The sequence below is a fragment of the Podarcis pityusensis genome (genome assembly GCF_964106645.2).
Source record: "Podarcis pityusensis genome assembly, chromosome: 9".
NCBI lineage: Eukaryota > Metazoa > Chordata > Lepidosauria > Squamata > Lacertidae > Podarcis > Podarcis pityusensis.
Genome location: NC_138034.1, coordinates 28914835 through 28942474, shown reverse-complemented (window position 1 = coordinate 28942474; position 27640 = coordinate 28914835).

Below are 27640 nucleotides of genomic sequence, written 5' to 3'. Positions count from 1 at the left end.
AGAATGTACCTTCAGTTTCTTTACATTTCCAACATTTATTATCGGGCAAATGATAGATTTTTGCAAGCTTGACTGGGGTCATGTACCACCTGTATATCATTTTCATAATATTCTCTCTTAAGGCATTGCATGCCGTAAACTTCATACCTGTGGTCCATAACTGTTCCCAGTCAGCCATCATTATGTTATGTCCAACGTCTTGTGCCCATTTAATCATAGCAGATTTCACCGTTTCATCCTGAGTATTCCATTTCAACAGCAAGTTATACATCTTTGATAAAGTCTTAGTTTTAGGTTCTAACAGTTCTGTTTCTAATTTTGATTTTTCCACCTGGAAGCCAATTTTCTTGTCCAAATTATATGCCTCCATTATCTGATAATAATGAAGCCAATCTCGCACTTTATTTTTTAGTTTCTCAAAACTCTGCAGTTTCAATCTATCTCCATCTTGTTCCAAAATTTCCCAATATTTCGGCCATTTGACCTCCATATTGAGCTTTTTCAGAGCTTTCGCTTCCATTGGTGACAGCCACCTTGGAGTTTTGTTTTCCAATAAATCCTTATATCTTATCCAAACATTGAACAATGCTTTCCTGACAATATGGTTTTTAAATGCTTTATGTGCTTTGACCGTATCATACCACAAGTATGCATGCCATCCAAATACATTATTAAAACCTTCTAAATCCAAAATGTCTGCGTTTTCAAGAAGCAGCTATTCTTTCAACCAGCAAAAAGCTGCTGATTCATAATAAAGTTTAAGGTCTGGTAGGGCAAATCCACCTCTTTCCTTTGCATCTGTTAGTATTTTAAATTTTATTCTAGGCTTCTTGCCCTGCCAGACAAATCTAGAGATATCTCTCAGCCACTTCTTGAAACAGTCCATTTTGTCCAAAATTTGCAATGTTTGAAACAAAAACAACATTCTAGGCAATACATTCATTTTTATCGCAGCAATACGGCCCAGCAATGAAAGCTTCAAATTTGACCAAATTTCTAAATCTTTTTTCACTTCAGCCCAGCATTTTTCATAATTGTCTTTAAATAAATTCCCATTTTTTGCTGTCATGTTAATCCCCAGGTATTTCACTTTCTTAACCACTGTTAAACCTGTCTCATTCTGAAACCTCTCTCTCTCAATCGGTGTTAAGTTTTTCTCTAAAACCTTAGTTTTTAACTTGTTCAGTTTAAATCCTGCAACTTGACCAAATTCTTGAATCAGTTCCAAGACTCTTTTAGTACTAGATTCTGGCTCCTGTAATGTCAATACTAAATCGTCTGCAAAAGCTCTCAATTTATACTGTCTTGCTCCGACTTGTATACCTTTAACCAGCTGGTCCCTTCTAATCATATTCAACAAAACCTCCAGGACTAATATAAAAAGCAATGGGGAGATTGGGCAACCTTGTCATGTCCCTTTTTCTATCTTAAATTCCTCCGTCACCTCATTGTTAACTATTAACTTGGCCTTTTGTTCAGAGTAAATTGCACCTATACCGTTTTCAAAGCCTCGGCCTACCCCCATCCCCTGTAGGTTCTTCTTCATAAAGCTCCAGGAAATATTGTCAAAAGCTTTCTCCGCGTCCACAAATATCAAATCTGCCTTAGTATTTATGTTCACTTCTAGTTTTTCCAAAATATTAATTATATTCCTCAAATTGTCAGACAAGTGTCTACCCAGGAGAAAGCCTGCTTGGTCTTTATGAATCTCTTCCATCAACACTTTTTTCAATCTCTTGGCCAAAATATCTGCAAAAATTTTGTAATCCACATTAAGTAATGATATGGGGCGGTAGTTCTTAAGCTGAGTATTTTCAGTCTCTGTTTTCGGTATAAGTGTAATATATGCTTCTTTCCACGACTCTGGTGCCCTTTTCCCTTCCAATATTTCACTACAGACTTCCTTTAAGGGTTGTACTAACCACTCTTTTAAGGATCTATAGTATCTAGAAGTCAGCCCATCTGGTCCTGGAGATTTGCCTAATTGCATGTTTTGAATGGCACCTTCTACTTCCTGTTCAGATATTTTATAATTCAACATTAATTTACTTTCTTGAGAGATTTTTTGTAATCCATTTATCTTCAAAAATCAATCTATATCAATTTCTTTCTGTGGCCCTTGTGTATATAATTGTTTGAAGTACCTCTAGAAACAGTTTCTGATCTCAGCTGGGTTCTGTATATTCTTTCCTTCCACTTCTAAATTTATAATAGTATTTAGTTTTTGTCTTTTTTTCATTTGCCAAGCCAACAATTTCCCACATTTATTCGCTGATTCAAATGTTTTTTGTCTCATTTGTTTAATTTTCCATTCTATTTCCTGATTCGTCATTTTCATATATTGTACTTGATATAACTTTATTTCTCTCAAGATCTCCTGCGACTTTGGTTTTGCTCTCAATTTCTTCTCACTTTCTTTTATTTTCTCCAAAATTTTGTCTTTCTTCTCATTTTGGCTTCTCTTCTTTATTGCATTCTGTTGTATCAGGAACCCTCTCATAACCGCTTTACTTGCGTCCCAGATTACTCTTTTTTCAACATTAGTGTTCCTATTTATCTCAAAATAGTCTCTCAAAGTTTTTTGGGCCTTCTTAATCACATCTTCATCTCTAAATAAGGTGTCATTCATCCTCCATCTGAAGGAGCCAGTTGATATTAGTTTCATCTCCATCCTTACAGCATTATGGTCAGAGCAGGTTTTTGGACAAATTTCCGCTTTCTTTATCTTTGGTGCCATTCCTCTAGTTACCCATATTTGGTCGATTCTAGTCCATGTCATCTTGGCTTCAGAAAAGAAAGTTCCCTCTCTTCCCAAGGGATTCTTTGTTCTCCAAATGTCAACTAAGTCCAAGTTGTCTGTCATCTCAAAAAATGTTTTCGGTAGTCTACCATCCTTGGTGACTACCTGTCTTTGTGCCTTATCCATGTTTGTAGATACCACTCCGTTCATATCCCCCATCAAAATCAGATTGTAATCCAAATAGTCCATTAAGGTCTCATGCAACTTTTTAAAGAATTCAGATTTCCCCTCATTCGGTGCATAAACTCCTACTATCAAAAATTTCTCTCCTTGTATTTGAATTTCAATTGCCACAAATCTTCCTTGATCGTCTTTAAAGATAAATTTCGGTGATAATCTCTCCTTTGCATAAATCACTACTCTTTTTTTAACTTTGTCAGATGAAATAAACTCCTGTCCCAATCTCTTATTAATCAATACTTTTCTATGTAGCCTTATCACGTGTGTTTCCTGTAAGCAAATCAAGTCCAATTGTTCCTTTTTTAGTAAATAAAAACACTTTTCCTTTTCCGAGGAGAATTGAGGCCATTACAATTCCAACTTAATAGCTGCAGAGCCATGATGTGATTACTTTGCTTTACCTCCAACTGCACCAAGTGTTTGTTCTTGTTCTGTCGGTGGTGTCACTTTCTCTGAGCCATGCAATCCAAAAGATAAATTTGCTATGTCTAATATTCCTCTTTCCAGTGCTCTTGGCTCTTCTCCAGATTCCACTTCTTTCTGTAAATCTTCTCCGTGATCTTTCAAGAATCTATCTTTGTCATCGACTGATCTTATTTTTATCTTTCTTCCTTTATATTTAAAGGACAGGCCTTGGCAGGATTTTAGCTTCCTTTCCTCTCTTTTTTTGCAGAAAAATGCAGTTCAAACCTTTCCCCCCTCCTCTCCTGCAATCCGGAGGGGAGATCGCTTATCTGATGTTAGGATTTGAGTCCTTTTTCAAGCGTCTGTCAAAGTTTCCGCTTACAGTCTCTTTGCTTTGATCTGTTTACAAGAAACGGAAGGCGGACTTCCTGTTTATGCCTCCCCGCTTCGGTGCCGAATTAATTGTTTTTCTCCCTTTAAGTCCAATTTTATCCTACTCACGGGTAGTTGCTTTTGAAACCAAATTGTCCCAGGAAAAAGTCAGCGCTCTCCGATAACGGCTGTGCGGCTTCACTCCGTGGAAGAAGCAGTCGACTCTCAGCACCGCGCCGCTCACCCCGTTTCGCTCCGGAGCCCAGAAATGGGTTCCTTCACAAATTGGGGGGGGCGCAAAAGGTGCCCGCCGAGTCCCATGTTCACAGGCTTCACCTGCCTGTGATTTTTGAAGGGTCCCTGCTTCGCCGCAGCAGTGCAGACCCGATCCCGCGGAGCTGGTCCGTCAGAAAGTCAGAGGGAGTCCGCCATTACCGATGGCGCCAAATAGTTTATTAATTAACAAGATCTACCATTCTAAGGGAAAACTGATATTAGGAATTCTGCCTAGCAACAAACCCCTTGCCAGCCACCCCTTCATCTGATCTGGCAGTACTAGAGTCTGCATCCAATAGCAATCAGCCATGCAAGCAAGGGGTGCACATCCTTTAATCATCTGCCAGCAGTGCTCTTTAACAGTTCACACAAAGCAAAGAGATTACTTTTGGTGGCAGGGTATTCATTGACATAAATCAGACATTTAAAATGGCAGCACAGAGAAAGCCAATAGACCAATATTTCAGTCTCTCTGTACATTCAGTGTTTGACCTTAAAGATGCCATACTTAAGCAATGCAGATTGATAAATGTGAGGCTGCTGGATGGGAGTTCATTTACAGATTTAACAATCCATCCCTTGATCTGAATAAAAATATTGGATATTTGATCCACTAGAGCTTAAGCCCCCAGTTGCAGTATCTCAGTGTGTGTAAGTTCCATTTGTATCAGGGGACCTCTTATCAAGTGATAATAGACCAAGTGCCATACTTCTGTTACTGGGATCTGTTCCTTTACCTTTTAATCACACCTTGAAAAATAAATCTCCCCTGCGTTGTCTGTCTAGTTACCCATCCATCCATATTCCACTGCCCTACTGTCTACTCTGTGCATACATCTGTAGAAGTATGCTCTTCTTATATAAGGTGACATGACAATAAAAGTAGAGACTCACTTCACATTACATGTACAGTAAATGTCCAGTCATGGATTGGAAACCCTGTAGTGGGGGGGCGGGGGCGGAAATGGCTTGGCAGTATGACTAGAGTAGACAAACACTGTGGGGGAAATGGTTAAAGATTCCTTCACCTCCACTTCTACTCCAGTTCAAATTTAGCATCCTAATGTTATATTTCGTTTTAAAAACAAAGCAGAACACCAAAATCTGAGACCCTTTGAGTTCTGTTACACACATGCAAAGGTAATATGAAGATAGACTGTTTATCTGTAAAATGCCACGTTAGATTTTGGTCTCTTCACCACAACGGATTAAGCTCTGCCTTCATGTCTGCCTAAGCAATCTAGTAATCTTTGTGTACTACTTCTTGTAAAGAATTGCCTGTGGTGTAGCCTGCAAAGGCATTAAGTCCAAAATGACAGAACTTGGTCCCATAACTGGGTGTGAAAACATGGGCCCATGGCATTCCATGACTGCAACAGGGTGAGGTTATCCTTGGGGGTATCTGTGGAAGGCTAATGGTTCTCCATCACGAGCAGATGGTTTCTTAAAGTCCAATCCTTTGATAGCCCTGCTGAGTTCAGTGGGCATGCTCCCAAGTAAGTGTGCACTGAACGTGGCAACCAATCCTCCGTTTTGTGTAATGAGGAAGTTCCTAGGGCTACCAGAGAATTACATCAAAGCCACTGGATACTGCTCGTGTTCAGAAAGACTTTATCATTCCTGGTACGTTTCCATTTCTCCCATGACGTAATAAATTATTAAAAGCTCCTCTGCTCCTTCATTAAAATTGTTTCTATTCAAATTGGCCCCTGTGGGTTAACGAGGGCTCTAAACATGCTCCAAATGGACCTCGGGTTCATAGGTTGTTGATTTATTATTTGCCCCTGATGGAATGCCGCACTAAAAGCTATTCTCATTCATTTATCTGATGTAATACATTCACAGTCATTATGCAAAGCACAGTAAGATGTACTCCCAAAATTAGAAATATTTCTTCATTCCCTTGGAGCTCCACATGAGCATGCACTTGTATTAGGGGATTCATTATGGAGGTCTTTTGAATCCTGATGGATACCACTGGAGCAGGTCACAATCCCACAAGCCATTATTTCCATTGGAGCTAATGGCTCATTGCCATGGCGGCTCATAGGAGCAGGATTTATTGTGTAAGGGAAATGTAAATCGTGCCACTGTGGCATATGCGTTGTGCCTACTTGTCTATGCATATTTAATACTGTGGAATAAAAGACTATGCTATGATTAAACAGAAGAGAAAATAGAGCTTTTCCAACTGTTAGGTGCTTGAGGTTTCTCTCAGGTTAAGTTGCTTAATATGGAGTCAGTCAATAATACATTCCCGTTGTTCAATATTTAGATTTTGCTGCTGTGCAAACAGAGCACAAGAGCTCACATTGCAGCATGAAGACACTTAACCATCTCCGCTTTCGAGGCTGAACTTAAAAGTTTATGGAAAATGCTCATGAGTCTTTGCTTATATCAGAGGGCCATATTAATGCCACACAAAACAGCAAATAAATTATGTCTGCGGGCTGCAAATATTTAAGCATTTGAATATTTTGGCATTTATTTTGGAGGGTTGCCCTGTTTTCTTTTCACCTCCCATTTCGTTCTGACTGTGGAATTATACAAATATTTACAACGGTTGTGGTTGCCAGTCACAGTTGACTTCTCGCCAAGGGCCAATCATGCACAGTTAAGAAGCATGACATATGCTTGTAAATCCCCAATTCTGCTGCAAAGCTTTAAACAAGATCACAGGTGAGATCCATGAGTGCCACTTTAGCAGACATAACGAATCAGAAGAGGGAGCTCCATTTTGGCAAGATGCATGATCTATTAACATCCAAAACCATCTCAAGTGAGAGATGCTGGGAGCCAGCATCTGCCTTAACTTTCAGATGCCATAGAGAGCACTGACTCATCGCCAGTAAAATTGAACTGCCAATCAAATCAGGTTTTCTTTTTGTGTGTGCATGGGGTGGGTGCCATCTTGTCTATTGTCCCAGACTCCAAAGCACCTCTTTGACTTTGGTCCAATTCAGGACCAAGCCAAGACATTTTGCAGCCTGAGACAAAGGACAAGATGGCACCCACCCCTTGCCTCTGTGGTGCCAACTTGAATAAAATATAGAGGGGCAGGTAAGCCCTGCCCTGCATAATCAATCAAAGCACACATCATTGGAATGGCAATGCCCATCAACTGGGAGGGCAATCCCTCAAATATTTTATGGTGGGTGGGCTGAAGGGATCTCAGTCTCTAGTGGGTTGGTGCCTATTTTCTACCTAATGGGCCCTATTTCATTCTTTGCATTATCAGAGGAGCACTTAGCCATGGTCTCGGCCCCTGACCCCATCACTTCAGTGACATCTGTAGAGAAGGTGGTTGAATTGCTTTAGATGCCTTTCTTTTCCAACTGAATAGGTAGAGTCACATATCTAGGACTTGGAGACAGGGCTTCCAGGTCAGGAGGTGTAGCTTCAAATAGGCTTCTAAAAGTGCCCTCTTTAAAGAAATGTTCTAATGACTTTATGAAGAGATGAATTAGTGCTGTGCCAATTCTGGGCATGTATACCAGACACCCTGTCTCTTGGAACATGAAATGACAATAAATCAGCTCATGAAATCTAGGTCTCCAGGTCTTGGGCACTTATGGTCTTGCTGAGCCTGCTACAAACAATGTTCAACTGCCTCGGCACTAGTCCACATAAATAAATTGAAATATAATTCCAATAGCCAATCCTGCATTGTCTGTAACTAACATATCACATTGTATCTTTGTTTGCACTTAGATGCCACTGACCTTCCCACTCTGGGTGCAAGTGAAAGATGGAGCTTCTTAACAAATAAGGAAAACCCCTGCTTTAGGAAAAAAATTAGGAAAAGGTAACAAATAAATCGTCTTGTGTCACAGTGTCACTGTGCTTCTCCTCAGCCATATTTCACTAAGTTTGGGTGTCATAACAACCTTCTACACAAGGTTAAATTTTGCAATAATGTTGTGTTAGGGAGAGAAATTTCTCATGTATGGGAAGTGCTACAAACCTGACAGTTTTACTGCAAAGAAATGTCACATAGATATGTTAGCACTCTAAAAGAAATGCTAGACTAGCTTCTACATTAGAATTAAGAGGTGTCAATCATTTAACACTGCATAAATGTCACCACATTTGCTAAATGTTAGCCTGAAGAATGACATGAATTATTTGTTTCAGGATATTGCATATTCTAGACCTCTACCTATTGCTTGCATGCAAACTTCCCATTTTCTTCTTTTAAATTAAACTTAAGTCAGGCGAGCCATAAATTAGAGTGTAAGTATTTTCACTTGGCATGACCCTATGGTGCAACGCAATGCATAAACAAACAAAAACCAAGGTTACTATGGTGGAGAGGGCAGGAGATGAGCATCTGTAGGAAATGAAAATCCACAGAACACACAAGTGGACTAGTCATTCGGAAGCGGATTAGAATATGTGTCGCCAACTATAACACTGCCAGTGCCAGAAAAGGCTAATTCCTGAGAGAGCTTCCAGCTCCCGGCCTAATGGTGGATAGTCTGCTTTGAATTCCTGCATGAAAGGAGAGATTTGGCAAACGCAGCTTCTTTCCTCTCTGCTGTACAATGATGGGAGGAGGAGAAGCACTCTTCCAAATGTCTCTCTGCAACACAGCCTTCAAAGCCACAGGAAAGCCTATCCATAGGAATTCCTAAACAAGCACAGGTGTATGACCAAGCAAGGCAATTATTATCAGTGTGTAATACAGGAGGGGGAAAAGAAGCAGACATGATGTCGATTGTATGAAAGCAATGTGACTGGGGGAGAGGAGGGAATCAGGACTGCAGGAGGTGGGAAGGAGGGGTTTAGCACTTTCCCTTATCTCATCATCTCAGTGAAAAGCTTCCATGGTGGCTTCTACAGTGGTACCTCGGGTTAAGGTACTTAATGCGTTCTGGAGGTCCGTTCTTAATCCTGAAACTGTTCTTAACCTGAAGCACCACTTTAGCTAATGGGGCCTCTGCTGCCACCGCGCCACCGGAGCGCGATTTCTGTTCTTATCCTGAAGCAAAGTTCTTAACCTGAAGCACTATTTCTGGGTTAGAGGAGTCTGTAACCTGAAGCGTATGTAACCTGAAGCGTATGTAACCCAAGGTACCACTGTACACTGAAAGTACGTAATAACAGCTCAGAAGACAGGGATTTTCTTCATAGAATTTTATCCAATGCTATTTTGATTAAATGTTTCCTATTTCTTTTCTTCTTTTTACTGCTTTTAACATTTTAATTGTAGGCCACCATGTGGTGGCTGGGTCTAGAAAGTGGGATAAAAATACAGAAGATAATAATGATTAATACCTGTGGACTTTGGGATTCAGACACCTGGATCAAACCTGTGTGTAGGATTCAGTGGGTGAGAAAGAGAGAGAAAACCAACTCAGGTTGTCCCTTACACTAGCTATCAGTGCAGAACAGGAAATTGTCTGTGAAGGCTACCTAGGAAGAGATAGGGGAAAGCAGGGCATTCAGAGAGCTGAGTGGCCTTAGAGTGGAATTCCTGTCTGTGGTATGGTACAACCTGGATATAATACGACCATTAAGAATTGCAGGTAGCTATGTAGGGAACTTACCTTTTCCTGCAAAAAGAATGGCTAATTTATTGGGGTTAACTTCAGAGTGTTATCCCAGGAGGACACCTTGGCAGGTAATTATGCATACCAGTTGTGGGCACTGCAGTAGGAAGGGTTAGAACTACCCTTTTGTAGTCTAATAACTTGCATTGTGTTATGTTTCTTAATAAGGTTGTGGCATGTTTAACCCCATTGGGGTGGGGAGCAGAAAGAAGCAAATCTGCCATTTGCTCCCCTTTCCAGATCATTAATGAAGATGTCAAATAAATATGGAAATAATTGCAACTTTCTCCTCTGCATGTCATCCCAGAAGCATATCCAATTGGAAAGATAACCAAGGCTTCCTGTTTGGGCGTTTAAGCCTAATATAAAGCTGTCCTTCCTTCCAATGTTGCTTGTACATGATATACAGATTAATGCTTATCTCTTAAATTCATTCCTGATAATGTCTCCCTTCCCCAAGACCCTTGGTAGTGTGGCGGGTTTTGCAATAAAATGCTTTGAATTTGACAAGGTGCTACCCAAAATTGCACACAATGTTTCAGGTATGATTACTCTGGGCTGATGTTGGCTGATGTTATTACCATCTTTTTTTCTACTATCACATTGATATTTCCATCAAAATGGCTCAGCCCTTTTCTGTGCTGCATTATGTTATGCACTCCTGACTAATTTGCTCTCCATTACCATCTCTATGGCTGTTTAAGCTTTATTGCTTTTCAGGTTTCACTCCCGCATTCAATAGATCTGCTTTGGATTATATTCCCCCCCTCTGATACTATTATATTGCTGTGTTCCAAAGTGAATATCATTTTGTTGCTAAGGCCATGTTTCCAATATCTTAGCTCCCTCTCTATTATTTCCATGCCTTGGCTGTTTTTTTATTTTGCAATGCCTCCCAATTCAGGATAATATGTGAATTACATTAACCTGCTGTTTACTCCCCTTTCCAGATCATTAATGAAGATGTCAAATAAATATGGAAGTAATGCCAGTTGCTTTAGTTCCCACTAGGCACCTCCCCACAACTTGATACACATCAGTGTATCATTATCCTTTGTTAATGGTCGTTCAGTCACGTTTCAGTTCACATGACAGGTTTCCAAGCCTATTTTGATTAATTTTGTAGAAAGGATTTTCATGACAGCATTGAATAGGCTGAAATGTTTTGTGAAGGGCCAGAGATGAGGTCAGTTACAGTTATTTCTGTTCCCACAACTTTAAAGGTGTTTTCTGACAATCCAAAGTTTTTGTTTTTTTTTACTCTAGTACTCATGATTGGCATTATCATGTGACTGTCAGTGTCCCACTGCCCTGGCATGACCCACTATTGATGCCTGCCATGATGCATTTTTTTTATTTTTAGTGTCAGGCAATTCAGAGCCACCCTTTTAATTTCCAACAATTCCACAACACAGCTGTACAAAATTTACCACTATGGGTTTGCTTAAATTCATGGGTGCCATGTTCTCCCCATAATTTCTGAAATTAGTAAATGAGGAGTTTGAAATCAAACCAACTTCCTCAGGGGCTAGGCTTAGAGAGGTGTCACCCAGGAACAAGGACAATCACTGGAGAAACTCCTGTGGGCTGAGGTCCCTTCGCCTCCCCGCAATGAAATATTTCAGGGGACTGGGCCCGTCCCAAGTTGATGGGCATTGCCCTTCAAATTTTTGCATGTGCCACATCTTCTGATGGATTATGTAGGCTGGGGCTTACCTGAGCCCCTGCAATATTTTATTCAAGTTGTTACCCTTGAAGACAAGTGGTAGCAGAGTCAATACCCGGACAAAAGGTGAGACATTCAGCATCAGACAACAAAGTGGGAGGCTACCAAGAGAAAAGGGGGACCTGATGTCACCACAGGGGGGGTGCCTTTTGCAAAAGGTATTTGAAATGAAAGTTATAGACAGGTGGCTTGCTGGAAGCGAAAGGTAGGAGTTGTTTTTCTGCAAAGTCTGCTGGGAAGGAGGAGGAAATAGGTAGAGCTCCATGTTGGGGCTGAAGGTCAGAACCATCTGGACAGGCTAGGGCAGAGGCAGAAAGATGGCATACAGGATGCCTTGGGCATCCAGTGCTGCACTGCAAGGGGAACAACCCCTCTTGAGATGTAATGTTCTGAACATCCAAGTGTTCAGACCGAGGTGTAAATATGTGTTAACAAACCATATTTCTTAAAGACATGATGATCTCTGCTGTGTCTTGATTCCCAATTGAAACACAAACCTGAGTAAGTGCCTGAACCACCACCACCCTGGAATTTTGCTACCATCTGGCAGAGATTGGGGGTTGCGTGCAACCTTCATAAACGTATGTTGAAAACTGAGCACACAAAACAAACCTGAACCCAATGAAAAATTATTACAAGCCACAAGTGATGGGAAGTTCTGCTTCTGCACATAAGTCTAGGAATGTTCAGTTCACATTGAGTTCATGAAACATCATACCCTGACCTGTTCTTAACGCATTGTTGACCACATCTACGGAATGCGATTGTTATGCTTTTTCAAGTCATGCAATATCAATCACTAGTAATAGTTTATTAAGACATGCATTATCAATCACTAGTAATAGTTTAACAAGGAGGATTTCATACCTGTCTAACCATGTGTTCTCTTTCCCAACTTTTAATCTATTGATGATTAATGCTTATATACAACCCTTGCATTGTATTTGTGTTAACCAATCAGCAACAAGCACATATGTGGCAATGCTGTAATATTCAATAAAAGGGACTCTCCGAGACATGCTCGGTAGATGCCTCCCATATGACACTTGTCATTCGTCTGTCGCTTATTTCAACCCAACACACAAGAATGGCATCTGAAAACAAATTCCTTTTGATTGTCCCCCTCCTACATTAGTGTGTCTTGGAGATGGCAGACATCAGCACTCCAAATGAGCACTTTCAAAGCTTCTACTTTCAAAGCTTTCTTCGTTTTGTGTGTGCTCCAGAAATGAGAGACAGAGGTAATGTGTCCTGTTTCAAAACAGGAAGTCTTGCCCTGCTCTGCCGCCCTGCCATTGTGCTCCATTGGTGGCGGCAGCAAAGTGGCACTGGCATGTCCCATGCTTACTGTGAATATTTTCATTATCTTCTCAATGACATGCTTATATTTCTTCCAGCACTTACCCCATTCAGCAATGGATGGTAGGGCTGAAGGAAATAGGCACTTAATTGGTCCAAGGGTGGGAGGCACTTGCAACCCAGCGTGGTGGCTCCTCCCCCCTCCCCCGCGGAGCCACACCATGTTTGTTTCAGCTGTTGGCCTCTTTGCCTGGTCACCACAATGCTCTCTGGGTTCCCGCCAGATCCAGGTTTGAATTTGCACCAATCTGCTGTGGCTTGGGGGTGGGGCCAGGGACTGGACCTGGCTGCTGAAGTTTTCACTCTGGTCTGCTCCCAGGGCAAAGAAACGTAATGTTCTTACCCTTTAACTGCCATGACTCATTCAAGACAGCCATGATTTTCAGAGCTCCATCCCAAGGAAGTCCCATCAACCAGCCAGATTTTAATTAAACAACTTCTTTCCCCACTATGTGTTAGTACTGTGTATTGGGAATGAGGTGAAGCGGGTTTATTTGAGAGCAGAATCTCATATTCTCAAGTTGAATGGGCCATTTACAATGAGTTTTGAGATTGATCAGACCCTAAGATTCCAAGTAGCTCTTCTGTCGCGGTTTTTTCCAAAAAGTTAAAGGCACAACCAAGCTGACTGGTGCAACACCCAAGTTTGAGACAGGAAGGGGTGGAGAAATAGAGGTGATGGATTCTTTTGTTTTGATAGACAAGTACAGTATATCTCTGCTGTTTCTGGGATGGCTCATCAATCTGGACAAGTCAATGCTCTGTACAGGGTGAGCACCTGCCTGAGCCTACTAAACCATCTGCTTATCAGTCCTGACATAGGCAAACTGGGCCTTACCAGGAAGACATAGAATAGTGGCTTGGCAAATGAAATGCATTTTACCTTGCCTTTAACTGGAAGAGAAAAGTGAACAAAATGAAATGTCTGACTTCCAGCTGTAAAAAAAGTGTAGAATACAGATAAACTTCCAAATGTATAAACACATTCTCTGAAAGTAGGAATGATTTTATGAGATGCAACCATAAAACATTAGACCTTCAGGGATGTGTTTATGATGTGTTTAGTGAGGACTGACCATAGATCCCCCATAAACAGCCTGTTAGATGTAAAGATGCATTGCATCTGTGTTTCATGCTGTTGTTAAGTACATAGTCATTCAAGCCTTAAGGATATCAAAAGGCTCTTTTGTTTCCTCTCTATCTCCCTGTAGCTTTATTCTGCTGAAATTCAGAGGCGATGTTGAACCGCAGTGGATGTAGATGAAAATGCCTTCCTTTAACATAAGTAATTATCACCTAATGGTGATATGGGATGAAAATTATGATGGATATGATTAAATTATTGGAGCACTGCTAGATCTTGCTCAGGATCCTAAATTGCATTTCCATCGGCAATTCGGGCATTGGCTGTGGCGGTATGCCATAAAACCAGCACATTATGTTCTGAAAACAGCACCATAAAAGAGATTCACTACTACTCTTATTCTCACCAGTCACCAGAGTACATTTGTGGCATCGTTCCAAGAGGGTGCAAAACTTTTCTGCTTTCTTTCTAGTTGATGGAGTCCTTACCCTCAAGTTCAACATATATGATACACACATCTCCCAAACTTAAATAGATTTCATTTACTTTTCTGTTTCTGCATTTTCTTTTTTTTTGCGGGGGGGGGGGAGGTGTCCGTGTGGGTGGGTGTGTCATGTCTCTTCCCAAAGCACAGATATCTGAAATTAAAATGCACTTAGAATTGCTGTCCTGCATCTTAATGATTTATGCAAATAAACATGTTGTATGAAGAAATTTCGTTAAACTGTTCCACAGTGATCAAGGTCAGAGGACATTTGCTGCAATTCCCCAAATGGTTTCAGATAGGAGAAGCTTGTCTAATGCCATTAAGGCTGGGGAACAAGAGACCAGCAACTGGGCAGCAATGGAGGGAGCTAGGCATTTTCTGTCAAAGTACCCAGTGGTTCTGCATCAAAGGACACAGTCGCTGAATGCTCTCCAGAAAAGAACAATAACTGATTTAAAGAGACTCCGTCTTATCAGAAAAGCCACTGGATAATCATTATTTCTTCTAGCTCTCTGATTCAAATAATGAGGTAGTGTAATCACTGCCCAGTGGCTTCACCATCTAGTTCCCTTGACTCTTGTGCAACCTTCACAATATAGAAAGACTACAGCAGAACATTAAACAAACAGCACATATGCTTCAGAAAGGCACTTTCGAAAAGGGAGCTCATCTCATCCAAGCAAGAGCATCTAGGCTGCATGCAAAGGAAATATATTTGGATTTTCTTACTAACAGATTAAATTTCCATAAGGACATGCACAAATAACAAGTATTTGCTTGAGGACACATCTGTGATTGACCTGGAGGGGGTGGGAACCCCTTAATCCCTTCTCTGGCATTGTCCATGACATCTACTGATGAGATGGGAGGTGTCCCATCCCTCAATAAAATTAGGCATGAAAGAACCATTTGGTAGTCATCAGAAGGCTTTCCCCCCAAGTCCAAGTGTGATGGGGGTCACAGTTTGGGATGGGAGTTGTGGCACTTTGTGTTGTGCCTTCAACCGTCTTGGATTGGCTAAACATCTGGACCCAAAACCATCTATTGCTCCACAACATTCCCTGTGATAAACTGGCATTGAATTATTGTCTTCAAGGGTCATAAAAAGTAATACCTGGGTTAATGAATTAATGCAGTTATACAAGAACATTGCAACTCTTAAATTAAGCATTTAAATTCCAGTGTCTAATGAGTCCCACCTACCCTTAACCGTCACATTCCCTGAAAAAGAAACACAATCCCCAACAGAAAAATTGATGTTGGCTGAAGTCTGATTACTTTCAAAACCCTGCTAAATGTTGCCATTTGAGAGCAATAAGATAAGCTTCCAATTGAACTATAGAAGCAGGCTTCCACCTCTCTGGGTGTGGAACAACAAATAAAAATGAGTGCTGCATGCATAGTTTGACTCCTCAATCTTGTCGCTTCTGGCTGCTAGAACTTCAAGGAGAGTTATTCAGTCCATCAGCTGCTGAAGAGGAAGCAGATAGATGGATGTGGTCCGTCCACTTCCTTTTTGCAGCGGGCTATGTACATGTAGCCTTAACTCCTGAATGCACACCCGGTTGTACTGGAGACAATGACTGAAATGCAAAGCTCTTTAAAGGTAGGGTTTTGTTTTGCTTTGTTTTGTTTTGTTTTGTTTTGTTCTGTTCTGTTCTGTTCTGTTCTGTTCTGCTCGTATGAGTATTTATACCTTGTCTTTTTAGTGTAAATGCATCACTCTGGATGGCATATATAACCATCACAATTCCATAGAAAAGAGTACAAAGCAATTACAAAATATACCAGGTCAACAGTTTAAAAAATCATTTTAACTGAAATAATGAGGTTTTCAGTAACTGATGAGAAACAGTGAGTGGAAACCAGCTGTACTTTAAAGCACAAGGTATTCTGCAATCTGGGTGCAGCTACTAAGAAGGCCCTCCTTCTTTCCAATACAGCCATGCTTCCACCCTTGGTGAGACACAGAGACTTCTGCTCCTAGGGGGTGGGAAGGATGGTATGAGGAGGTGATTCCTAACTTAGCTTGCACTTAAGCTTTTCTATGTATGCCATTAATCGAATATTCTGAAAGAGTAAGCCAATGAAGGTCTGAATCCAGAGAGAGGACTTTGGTGAATCTCCACTGAAATGAATGGGGAAAATGTTTCCTGTCAGAGCTGGGAGATGTTCCCTATGCACCATAAGAGCTCTGCTGAACAACACACATGAAGTAACTTAAGCAGGATGGCCATGGCATTAGCCAGCCACAACTGCTATCTTTCTTTTTCTTTCTCTTCTTATACTTAAATTGCTTTCTATTGGGAGCACAAATGTTATAGGATGAGCAATCCTGTTTCAAATGAAGACCTTGGCTAAGATCAAGTGTAGTATATATTTAATAAAGATCAAGAACAACGTTGACTCATTTTATTTATTTATTTAGGTTAAACTCAGATTAGGCAGATTAGTCTCCATGCTTCTTCTGCAGATGCATTCTGGAGCCAGTGAGAGACTTGAGGGTCTGGCCCAGAATAATTCTATTCAATTGGATTGAATTGAGCCTGTATTTAAAAAACAGAAAGTGGCTTCAAATCATTACTGGGCAAGTCTGCCAACATTAACTCTAAGAAAGTCTTTGATAAAGAGAGCTTACAAAAATAAATTTTCTTTTATCAAATTGCTTATTAGATATAAAGGGTATTATAATTATAATGGAGTGAGTCGGCTAGTTGCCAAGAAGCAATTAAGGAAACACAGCATACACTACCAATGTGATTGAATTTAATCAAAGTAGCGATAAAATAAATTGGTTAAAATGTTTCATCTTTGAGAAAGTCATGTTTCTGTTGTGAGCTGGGAACAAGCATTAAAAGAAGAAAGGACAGTTTTCAGGAAGGCCATTGTTGGTACCTGCTCCTTTGTTGCAAGAGGAAAAGAAACTGGTGAAAAACTGCTATCAGAGAACAAAATATTTGGGTGAATGTTGTTTGTTGTTTTTTTTTAAAAAAGAATCAGTCCATGGAACTGAGCTCAAATGTCTGTCTTATGGTCTGCTATGTGCTACTGAAAATAATACCTGCAAGCTAACCAAGTCAAAATGGTCAATAGGATGTTGCCTTATACTGAGACAGACCAATGATTCATCTAGCCCTGCACTGTTTACAGTGTCCAAATTCTCCAGAAATTCAGGCTGGATTCTCTCCCAGTCCCACCTGGAGTTACTGGGTATTGAATCTGGGGCTTTCTGCATGCAAGTGGTTGCTCTACTGCTGAACTAAGGCCCTTCCTCCAAATGTTGAATTTGGGGATATTCATTTTCACTTTAAGCCCCATCTATAATGAGTTAAAAAAGATGTTTAAATATACTTTTCCAAAAAAGCTGGAAGAATTTCTGCTAGGTTTGGTGGGAGAAGATATTAAGAAGACAGACCAAAGACTATACCTGTATGCAACAACAGCAGCTAGAGTTTTGATAGCCCCAAAGTGGAAGTTACAGGAGATTCCGACTGTAAGGGAATGGCAGATAAAGCTGGTCGAATACGAGACTTCCGGGTCAGCGCCATCGGTGAATGGCGGAGTTCCTCCGACCGGAGGAACGGGCTCCGTGGAAACTGGGTCTTCCCGCCGCGGCAAAGGCGGGGGCCTGCTAGAAATCCCAGGCGGAGGAAGCCTGGGAACGTGGGGTTCAGCAGAGCACCAAAAGCGCCTCCCCTATTCACGAGGAAACCCATTTTCGGGGCTCCGGAGTGAAGCAGGTTGAGCAGTGCGGTGCTGCGAACTGATTGCTATTTCCATGGAGGGAAGCCGCGCAGCCATCGCCGGAGAGTGCTGACTTTTTCCTGATGACATCTGGACTCTAAATTAAGTACCCGTGAGTAAAAACGGAGAATCGGACTAAGAAATTTTCAAATTTATGAAATTAGGCACGAAGCGGGAAGGTGTAAACAGGAAGTCCGCCTCCCGTTCTTGTATACAGCCTGAAGCAAAGATCTTACAACCTAATAGCCTGAAAAGTTCTTTTAAAGTTGGAAATTTCCTGCACCCATAACCAACAAAACCCCCTTGGAAGCAGGAGAAAAGAGGGGGGGGGAATTTGACAGTTTAATCCTGCAGGAAGTGAGAAAAGGAATGTAAGTTTCCACCGTCCCAAACCTGGGGACGGGGTGTCGGGACAGAAACTGCTTGAGGCGTCCATTGATTGAAAGTGGAGTACTTTTGACAGATAGCCCCCCCCCAAAAAGAAACAAATTAAATTCAACGCTACCTTCTGCATTTTTGCTCTTTAAAGAAACAAAGTATTTGAAATTGAAAGGACTTGAAATTGAAAGTAATTTCCTTTGTTGGATACTTAAAAAAAAAAAATGGATACAAACAGAAATTGTGTCCCCTAGAGGGAGCCTGTCAGTTTGCGGGCGCAGCTTACATATGTGAGATGTGGATCGTGGGAACAGCCGTTTGACCTTGTTCTTGAACAGAAATGTATTGGCAGGAAGGTTTGGTGTCTGCCCTTGGCAGGACTAATGTTTTGCTGGAGCAGCTGTACGAGAAAATGAGCCTGATGAATGAAAAATTGGATTTTATGAGTGCTGTGGCCAGCGAATATGATTTAACAGGGAATAAGGATAAAGAAGCTATAGAGCGATCAACTCAGGAACCTGGTTTGACAAGGCAAGTCCAAGGGCAGATGGAGAAGGAAGAGGCAGTAGCTACTTCTCACACAACACAAATGGAAAGATCCAAAGTTCTGCAGGAACAAAAGCTACTGCGTTGGAAGACTGATTTTGGAGAGTGCAGGGAAGTATTTGAAGTCAAGGAAGCTTTTAACTCCAGTGTGACTGTGAAACAGGTGAATAATTATCTTTTGGATACATACTTTTTGAACTACAAAGATGAAGATTGGGAGTGGGACTGGGGGGGAGGGGACAATTTGATGAAGGAAAACGGAAATTATCACTGGATGGAACCCTCCGGAGACCCACTCCCCCAGAAACCAACAATAGACAAAGGACTGCGTAAGCACAAACAAGAACAAAATTTTGCAGAAGGGGCCTAGAAGAGATTTAAGGGCCTCGGACATTAGAACACCAGATTGATGGACTATGTAATGGACAGAAAGGACTGATATGACCGAAACCAGGAAGATGGGACGTTGGATGAAAATTAGAGAAATCCTTCTGTTAATTTTGGAATTAGTGTAATATTAATGAAATTTGAGGGAATATGCTGGAAAGGAACTAAATTGGCTTTAGTAGAAATGATTTAAGGAGAAATGTATGAATGTGATGTGATTTTGAAATTTTAAGATTTTTAAGACAAGATAAGGGTAAAGAGATTAAGGCAAATTGAATAACAGACTATATTAAAAGAGGGAAAGGTTATGTTGATTAATAAATAAGATAGATTGTGAAGATTAATTATTTAAATTAAAATTGAGAAATATGGGAAGAATTTGCTGAAAAAACGAATTAAACTAGAATACAAAAAGGGAGGTGTGAGGAGGTTCAAGAATTAAGCAAATGAAAAGTTGTAATCTGAGATTTGTACTTTTTCTTTTTCTATTTTTTCTTTTTTCTCTTTTGGGTTAGGGTTGGGGATTTTCTATGTATTGATGAAACTTTGAATAAATATCATTTAAAAAAAATAAAAAAGATAAAGCTGGTCGAATACGCTGAAATGGCAAAATTGACACACAGAATTTGCAATCAGGAGGAGATGAAGTACCAAAAATAATGGAGTAAATTTATGGTTTATATAAGTGAGAACTGTAGAAATATGAAAACATTGGCAGGATTGAATTAAATCTTATGTCACGGTATAATTTTTATCCAATGAAACTGTGAATTATAGATTGGAAATTCCAGACATTATTGATGCTTGGCCAAGGAATGGAGGGGTGTCAAACTCTCTTATTAATAGGGTTGCCTATAGTATGGTTTTCTGTAGAGAGGAGAACTGGAAAGAGTGGAGCCACATCCACTGCATCCTTCAAGGATATTAAAATGATTTTAAACAATATTAAAACTAGATCCACAGCTATTCCCAAATATATATGGGGGAGGACTTCAGTAGGCTAAGAAGAGGGCAGAAAAGAAAAACCACAGGAAATTTATCTGATTTCATTCCTGAGAAATTTTGACCTATAGAACTTAAGTTCACAGCAGGTTGATTATCCCTGGAATTTAATCATTTCTACATGGCTTTTGTGGAATCAGGGTGAATCAGTGCAAAGGATGTGCATACCTCTCCGTCGCTTCATTTCAGAATGTTTGAAGAGCATGAATAATATCGAGCCAGTTTTACCAGCACAAAATATTCACTGCAGGTTGAATAAATCCAGGATTGTTACACTTTATTCATACCACTGACCTTCTGTTCAAAGATCAGCATGTTAAACCTGCTTTTCTTATCCGCTTGTGATATTTTTCATCACATGAAGCAAGAAGATTACTTCTGCTATTTAAGAATCTCCTCTTCCATGCTTATTTGTGAAAGTATGCGGGAATGTCTATGGCTACATTAAAAAGTGGTAGGCCTGTGCAAATAGTGAAAAGCTGGGTTGGATACTAAGCCGCTTACAGTTCATTTAAGTTACAACTAACTTTCCCCATTGATGTAAATGATAACTAAACTCTGTTAGAACCAGGAGGTTGGATGCAGACTATCTGCCAATCAGGATGCTGCAATATCACTGCCATATTGAAACAGCATCATGTTCTACTCTGCTGTGGTAATATAACTGCTGATACATCACTCCTGTCTTAATAACCTTTATACCAGCTCAGCAGACCCTTCTACTCTTCAAATAGAGCCAATAGTGCAATTTAAAATTGCGGTAAATTCACTAACTAGCCCATTGTTCAGCACTATGGGGTGTATGATATATACCCAGACCTCTATGCAGGAGTTCCTATGTGTACTATAAGCAGGACACACTTCTCTATGCATGAACAAAGCATTTCCCCTCACAAAAGAAAACATCAAACAATAGTACATTTGAGAATGAGGATTGCACCTTCCCCAGCTTCTTCATATCAAACTAATAATGAAGCAGATAGTGCAAACATGTTTGACGGGGTATGTATACATGCTGGAAGATTATGGTGCATCCCATTAATTCAGCTGTGTACTCTTCCTCTGACAAAAAGGTCTCACTACATTCCCTGAACTCTGTCAGTCGTAGGTGTGCTTGTAGAAGATTTCAGGTTTGGTACTGACACTGATGTTCTGAAGACTGCCCCCCGAATTCTGTGCTCCTCACCTGATCTCCCACCTTCCATTGTATTGCGTTTACTTAAATCAGTCATGTTCAAAACATTTTGAAATAAAATGTTCCCCACAAAATATTGTAGTCAATAGCTGGAGCATACTTACTTGCTGACCTTTGATTAGGATCAGTATTTTAATCTTGCACTTGAAAATTACCCTTCAAAAGACTCCAATTCAAATTGCCAACATGACATGTCTTTTCTAATGTGATGTGACTGGAATGATAACACTTGCTTTGATGTGCAATGTAATCCAGTGTGACTGATCAGATGCAACCTGCCATAACACAGCATAGGGCAATGCATCATATTGGAAAATTAAAATCAAGTTGTTTGTGAGAAGCCACAGTAAAGGACTCCTATCCGGATCTTTAAAAATATACAATATTTAATTTGAAAATATTGCCACTGGTGGAAAGATATTGATGAGGATGACATTATGTCAACATTGCAAAAAATGCATTATTATTATTATTATTATTATTATTATTATTATTTTGCTTTATTCATACACATGACTCAAATTGATATAAAAACACAACAGAAATACTAAAAACAATTTCAATAATCACACAACCAATAAAAACCTAAACACACACAAACACATCTATACAAATAAAAGACAGGTCTAATGGATACTTAAGAACTTTTCAAAATAAAGACCAAAAGCCTAGGTAGGAAGGAAAGATTTTGCCTGGTGAAATATACTCAGAGTCGCAAAGTGATTTCATGCTCTTTATTCAGCTCATAGTGGTGAGGAGGAATGAATGAATGTCCCCTCACAGTATCTGCTTTATATACATTATTTACACAATGGGCTGCACATGATTGGCTAATTCTGGAATTCTACTGTAAGCCAATCAGGTTGTGGATTCACTTCTATCTGGAGCAGGATTGGGTGGTTCCTGCCAACCAATCATACTGCTGCATTGTTCTAGGACCAATCAGACTGCTGCATTCTGAATCCTATTGTTCTAGGACCAATCAGACTGCTGCCTTTTGGATCCTATTGTTCTAGGACCAATCAGACTGCTACAGTTTGGATCCTATTCAACTCAGTACATAACACCCCTCCCCTCTAAGTTCCAGTCCTGCCCGGGAGGTCGCATTCATAGTCCTCAAGGTATGCCGGCGGCCTACGTGTGCGTTGTGGCCTGGGGTGTTCCCTGGTCCGGGCTCCGGGTTCTGGCTCGTGTTCCAAGGATGCTGGCTGTGATGCGGCTGTTTGGTCTGGTGCAACCGGCTCGCTCAGTCGTGGTTCTGGTTCCGGTGTCCTTTCGGCCTCACGGGTCCTCTCTGTATTTACTGATTCTGCCTCTCCTGCTGGCCCCTCCTGCTCTATGGGCCTCACTGCCCCGCTGTTCCCTTGGGACTCCTCTGACCTGTCCTCCTCCTGGTTTTCTCCCGGGAATCGTCGCCGTATCTGGTCACAGTGGCGGCGCCAGCATTGCCCCCCATCCGTTAGCACCTCGTACGACACGGGGCCAGTGACCCTGGTGATTGTGGCGGGTACCCATGCTGGGCCTGCCCCAAAATTCTTTGCGTACACTGGGTCCTGGGCCTCGAAGGTCCGGGGGTTCCTGCCTTCCCCCACCACTACCTCATCCTGAGCTCTATCGGGGTGAAGGCGGTCCAATCTGATTGCAAGGCGCCGACCCATTAGTAGTTCAGCGGGGCTCCGGCCAGTCGTTGAGCTGGGGGTGCTGTGCTGTGCTAGAAGGAATGTGGCAAGGCGGTACTCCCAGTCCCCTTGCGTCATGCGGCGAAGGGTGTCCTTGGTGGTCCGCACCATGCGTTCTGCTTGGCCATTGGTGGCAGGGTGGAACGGCGCCGAACGGATGTGGCGGATGGCGTTCTGCGCTGTGAAGGTTTGGAATTCTCCTGACGTAAATGCAGTCCCGTTGTCTGAGACGAGAGTGTCAGGGAGCCCGTGGGTTGCAAACAGCCTGCGTAGTACCCGGATGGCTGCGGACGTGGGAGTGGACGGTACCAGTGCGACTTCCAGCCATTTGGTGTAGGAGTCCACCACTATGAAGAATGTTTTCCCCTGAAAGGGGCCAGCGAAATCCACATGCAGGCGTGACCATGGTGCTCGGGCGGACTCCCAGGACTGGACTGGGGCCCTTGGGGGATCTGGGCGGGATTCTTGGCAGGCCTGGCAGTGTTTGACCCAGGCCTCTATCTCTCCATCGATCCCCGGCCACCACACATAACTCCTGGCAAGGGCCTTCATTCTTACTACCCCTGGATGTGTCTCGTGTAGGGCTGTGAGGACCCTTTTGCAGAGGGGCTGGGGAACAACGACTCTGCTTCCCCATAACAGGCACCCCTTGTGGGCCGACAGTTCATGTTTGCGGGTTGTGTAGCCGGCGAATTCTGGCCCGGGGCTGCTGCTGGGCCATCCCCTCCACACCCAGTCCAGGACCCGGGAGATGACCCTATCTTTCTTGGAATGGTGTGCAACTTCTTGTGCCTGAATGGGGCGGTCGGGAAGCAGCTCCAGGCTCATAACCTCTTGTGCAGGTGCTGGGTCAGGGCCTGTTTCCGGTAGTGGTAGCCTGCTGAGGGCGTCCGCATGGCCCATCGCCTTCCCAGGTCGGTGAATCAGTGCATACTGGTAGCTGGCAAGGAAAATTGACCACCTGAGGACGCGAGGAGACAGCACTTGGGGGGTCTGCTTTTCGGGGGCAAACAAGCCAAGCAACGGCTTGTGGTCAGTCACCACGGTGAAGGGCCGCCCGTACAAGAAATCATGGAATTTTTTTACTCCCTTTACGATTGCCAGACCCTCCTTGTCGATTTGCGAGTAGTTCCGCTCGGTTGTGTTGAGTGTCTGGGAAAAGTACGCCACCGGTACCTCTCTTCCATCCGGGAGTTGGTGCCCCAGGACAGCTCCAATGCCATAGGGTGAGGCGTCGCATGCTAGCACCACCGGCAGCCTCTCGTCGAAGTGTGCCAAGACCGAGTTTGAGACAAGCAAGTCCTTGACTGCCTGGAATGCGGCCTCCTGGCGCTGGCCCCACACCCAAGGGGCCCGCTTGTCCAGGAGTCTGTGTAGGGGCTCCGCTACCGCCGCCTTGTGGGGAAGGAAGGAATGGTAAAAGTTCAATAGTCCCAAGAAGGCCTGAAGTTCAGTCTTGCTCTTGGGCGCTGGGGCATCACAAATGGCCCGTACCTTGTCCCCAGTCGGGTGGACCCCTTCTGCGTCCACCATAAATCCCAGAAAGTCCACCTGAGGCACTCCTAGTAGACATTTTTCCCGCTTCACCTTGAGACCCGCCGTCTGGAAACGGTGCAGAACGGTGCGGAGGCGGTCCTCAAACTCCTCTGGTGTGGGGCCGGCAATCAACACATCATCGAAGAAGGGGGTGACGCCAGGAATCCCTTTAAGGAGAGAGTCCATTATATTCTGGAATATGCCTGGTGCCACGCTGACACCGAATTGCAGCCGCTTTACCCTGAACGCTCCTCTGTGCGTCACAATCGTCTGTGCCTCTGCTGTGGCCTCATCTACTGGCAGCTGTTGATATGCTTGGGCCAAGTCCAGCTTGCCAAAAATTTTCGACCCAGCCAGGGTGGCAAGGACATGGCTGACCACTGGCACTGGGTATGCGTGGGCCGCGAGGGCCTTGTTTATGGTACATTTGTAGTCTGCGCAGATGCGGACCGAACCATTAGGCTTGACGGGTGTGACGATTGGGGTTTCCCAGGGAGCATTAGGCACCGGCTCCAGCACTCCTTGCTCTACGAGTCGGTCCAATTCCTCGTCTATACGGGGTTTCAAGGCGAACGGGACCCGGCGGGCCTTGAGCCTGACCGGTCGTACTGCGGGGTCAAGCTGTAGCGCAATGGGGGGGCCCGTATACTGTCCCAATTTCCCATCGAAAACCCCTGGAAATTCCTTGCATATGGCGTCCACGTCCACTTGTAAGCTAGTGTGGTTCACCCCGGTGACAGCTAGCCCCAGTGGTCCAAACCATGCCAATCCCAGTAAGCTAATGTAGGGGCCCTTGACCACAAGCAAGTCCAGTTGCCGCGTCCGCCCTCGGTATTGCACCCTGAAGGTCCCCACCCCCATTGTGGGGACCTTACGTTTCTGGAAGTCCCGGAGGGTGAATGGGGCCGGCCTGAGTTTGGGACCCCCAGTGGGACACAGTTTCCTTAAGGTCCTTGCCGAGATTATGGATAGAGTTGAACCCGTGTCAAGCTCCATGCGGCATGGGGCCCCCTCTATCTGTACCTCTACATAAATTTTCTCTACGTTGGGGTGGGGCAACTGGTATACCTGGAAGTCCGTGAGCTCCGTCGAGTTGCCTTGGTGCGTTGGGCCCCGGGACCTGGGGCTCTTGGATTGGTCATCTGATGCCTGGTGTCGGGTGGGCCGAGCCCGACACACCCGGGCGATGTGTCCCGATTTTCTGCACTGCCTGCACTCTGCGTTGCGGAAACGGCAGGTCCTCCTCTCGTGACTCTCCCCGCAGCTTGCGCAGTTCCCTCCTTCTCGTCGAGGCAGCTGTGGTCTGTGCGCTGCTTGAGTGCGCTGCTGTACTCGGTGCACCTCCTCCCTGTCGGATCCTGAGTCGTCGGTGAGGTCTTCATGGTGGACCCTCGGTTGGGATGGCAGGCTCGGCCGTGCCTCTTGGGTCGACCTCTCGGCAGCTTCTGTTGCCAGGGCCTCCTCCAGAGCGACCTGGAACGTTAGGTCCTTCTTAGCGTAGAGGCGCCGTTGCAGCTTCTCATCCTTCAGGCCACCGACGAGGCGGTCACGAAGCATGTTCTCCAGCTCTGAGAAGTTGCAGAACCGGGCGGCTTGGCGGAGAGAGGTCACAAACCCAGTTATGGTTTCCCCAGGGGCTTGCCGCTTTGCGTAGAAGGCATTTCGACGAGCCACCACTGAGGGCTGCGGCGAAAAGTGCCCCTTCAGCTGTTCCATTATTGTTTTGTATGGAACAGTAGCGACGTCTTCAGGCGCAAGGAGAGCCCGGGCGATTTCAAACGTCTCCTCTCCGCAGACGCTGAAGAATATCGCCCTCTTCTTGGCGTCTTCTTCGTCGGTGACCCCTTTGGCTTCTAGGAGGAAGGTGAAACGGGAGGCGTACGCTTCCCAGTCTCCAGATGCTGGGTTGAATGGCGAGAAGCTGCTGTTGGCTGCCATTCTGAGTTCCTTGTGCCCCGGAGCTGAAGCCTGGATACACGGTGCGAGGCAGCGGTGCGGCAGTTGGCGGTGCTGCGGTGCTGTGTGTGGCAGTCAGCTCAGCGGGATCCCACCCTCGTCGCCAGTGAAATATACTCAGAGTCGCAAAGTGATTTCATGCTCTTTATTCAGCTCATAGTGGTGAGGAGGAATGAATGAATGTCCCCTCACAGTATCTGCTTTATATACATTATTTACACAATGGGCTGCACATGATTGGCTAATTCTGGAATTCTACTGTAAGCCAATCAGGTTGTGGATTCACTTCTATCTGGAGCAGGATTGGGTGGTTCCTGCCAACCAATCATACTGCTGCATTGTTCTAGGACCAATCAGACTGCTGCATTCTGAATCCTATTGTTCTAGGACCAATCAGACTGCTGCCTTTTGGATCCTATTGTTCTAGGACCAATCAGACTGCTACAGTTTGGATCCTATTCAACTCAGTACATAACACCTGGTGACTAAAACTAGACAAAGAAGTGCCAGATGGGCCTCATTGGGGGAGAACATTTCACAAGCGGAGAGCCAGCAAGAAAAAGCTCACTCTTTTGTTGTCACCCTTTGGAACTCCCATGGAAGAGGAGCATAAAGAAAGGCTTTATTATAGAATGAGCTTCAGTTTATTGTCTCTCATCCAGTCCCTTACTGAGACAAGATATCAATCTAGCGAATGCACTGCCACACCTGCAGATGTGAAGAAGTAGAGCTGTGTGTCATCAACATAATGGTGACAAGGTGCTACAAAACAACAGGTGAACCCATTCAGTAGTTTGATGTAGATATTAAACAAAGATGGGGGATAAGTTTCAACCCTACAGAATCCTAAACTGAAGGCTCCATGGGGCCAAGCAACACGCCACAAGCATCCCCCTCTGGAAACAACTATCCAAGTAGGAGCCACCTCACAGCAGTGCCACCCACCCCCAACTCCTCCAGACAGCTGCTCCAGAAG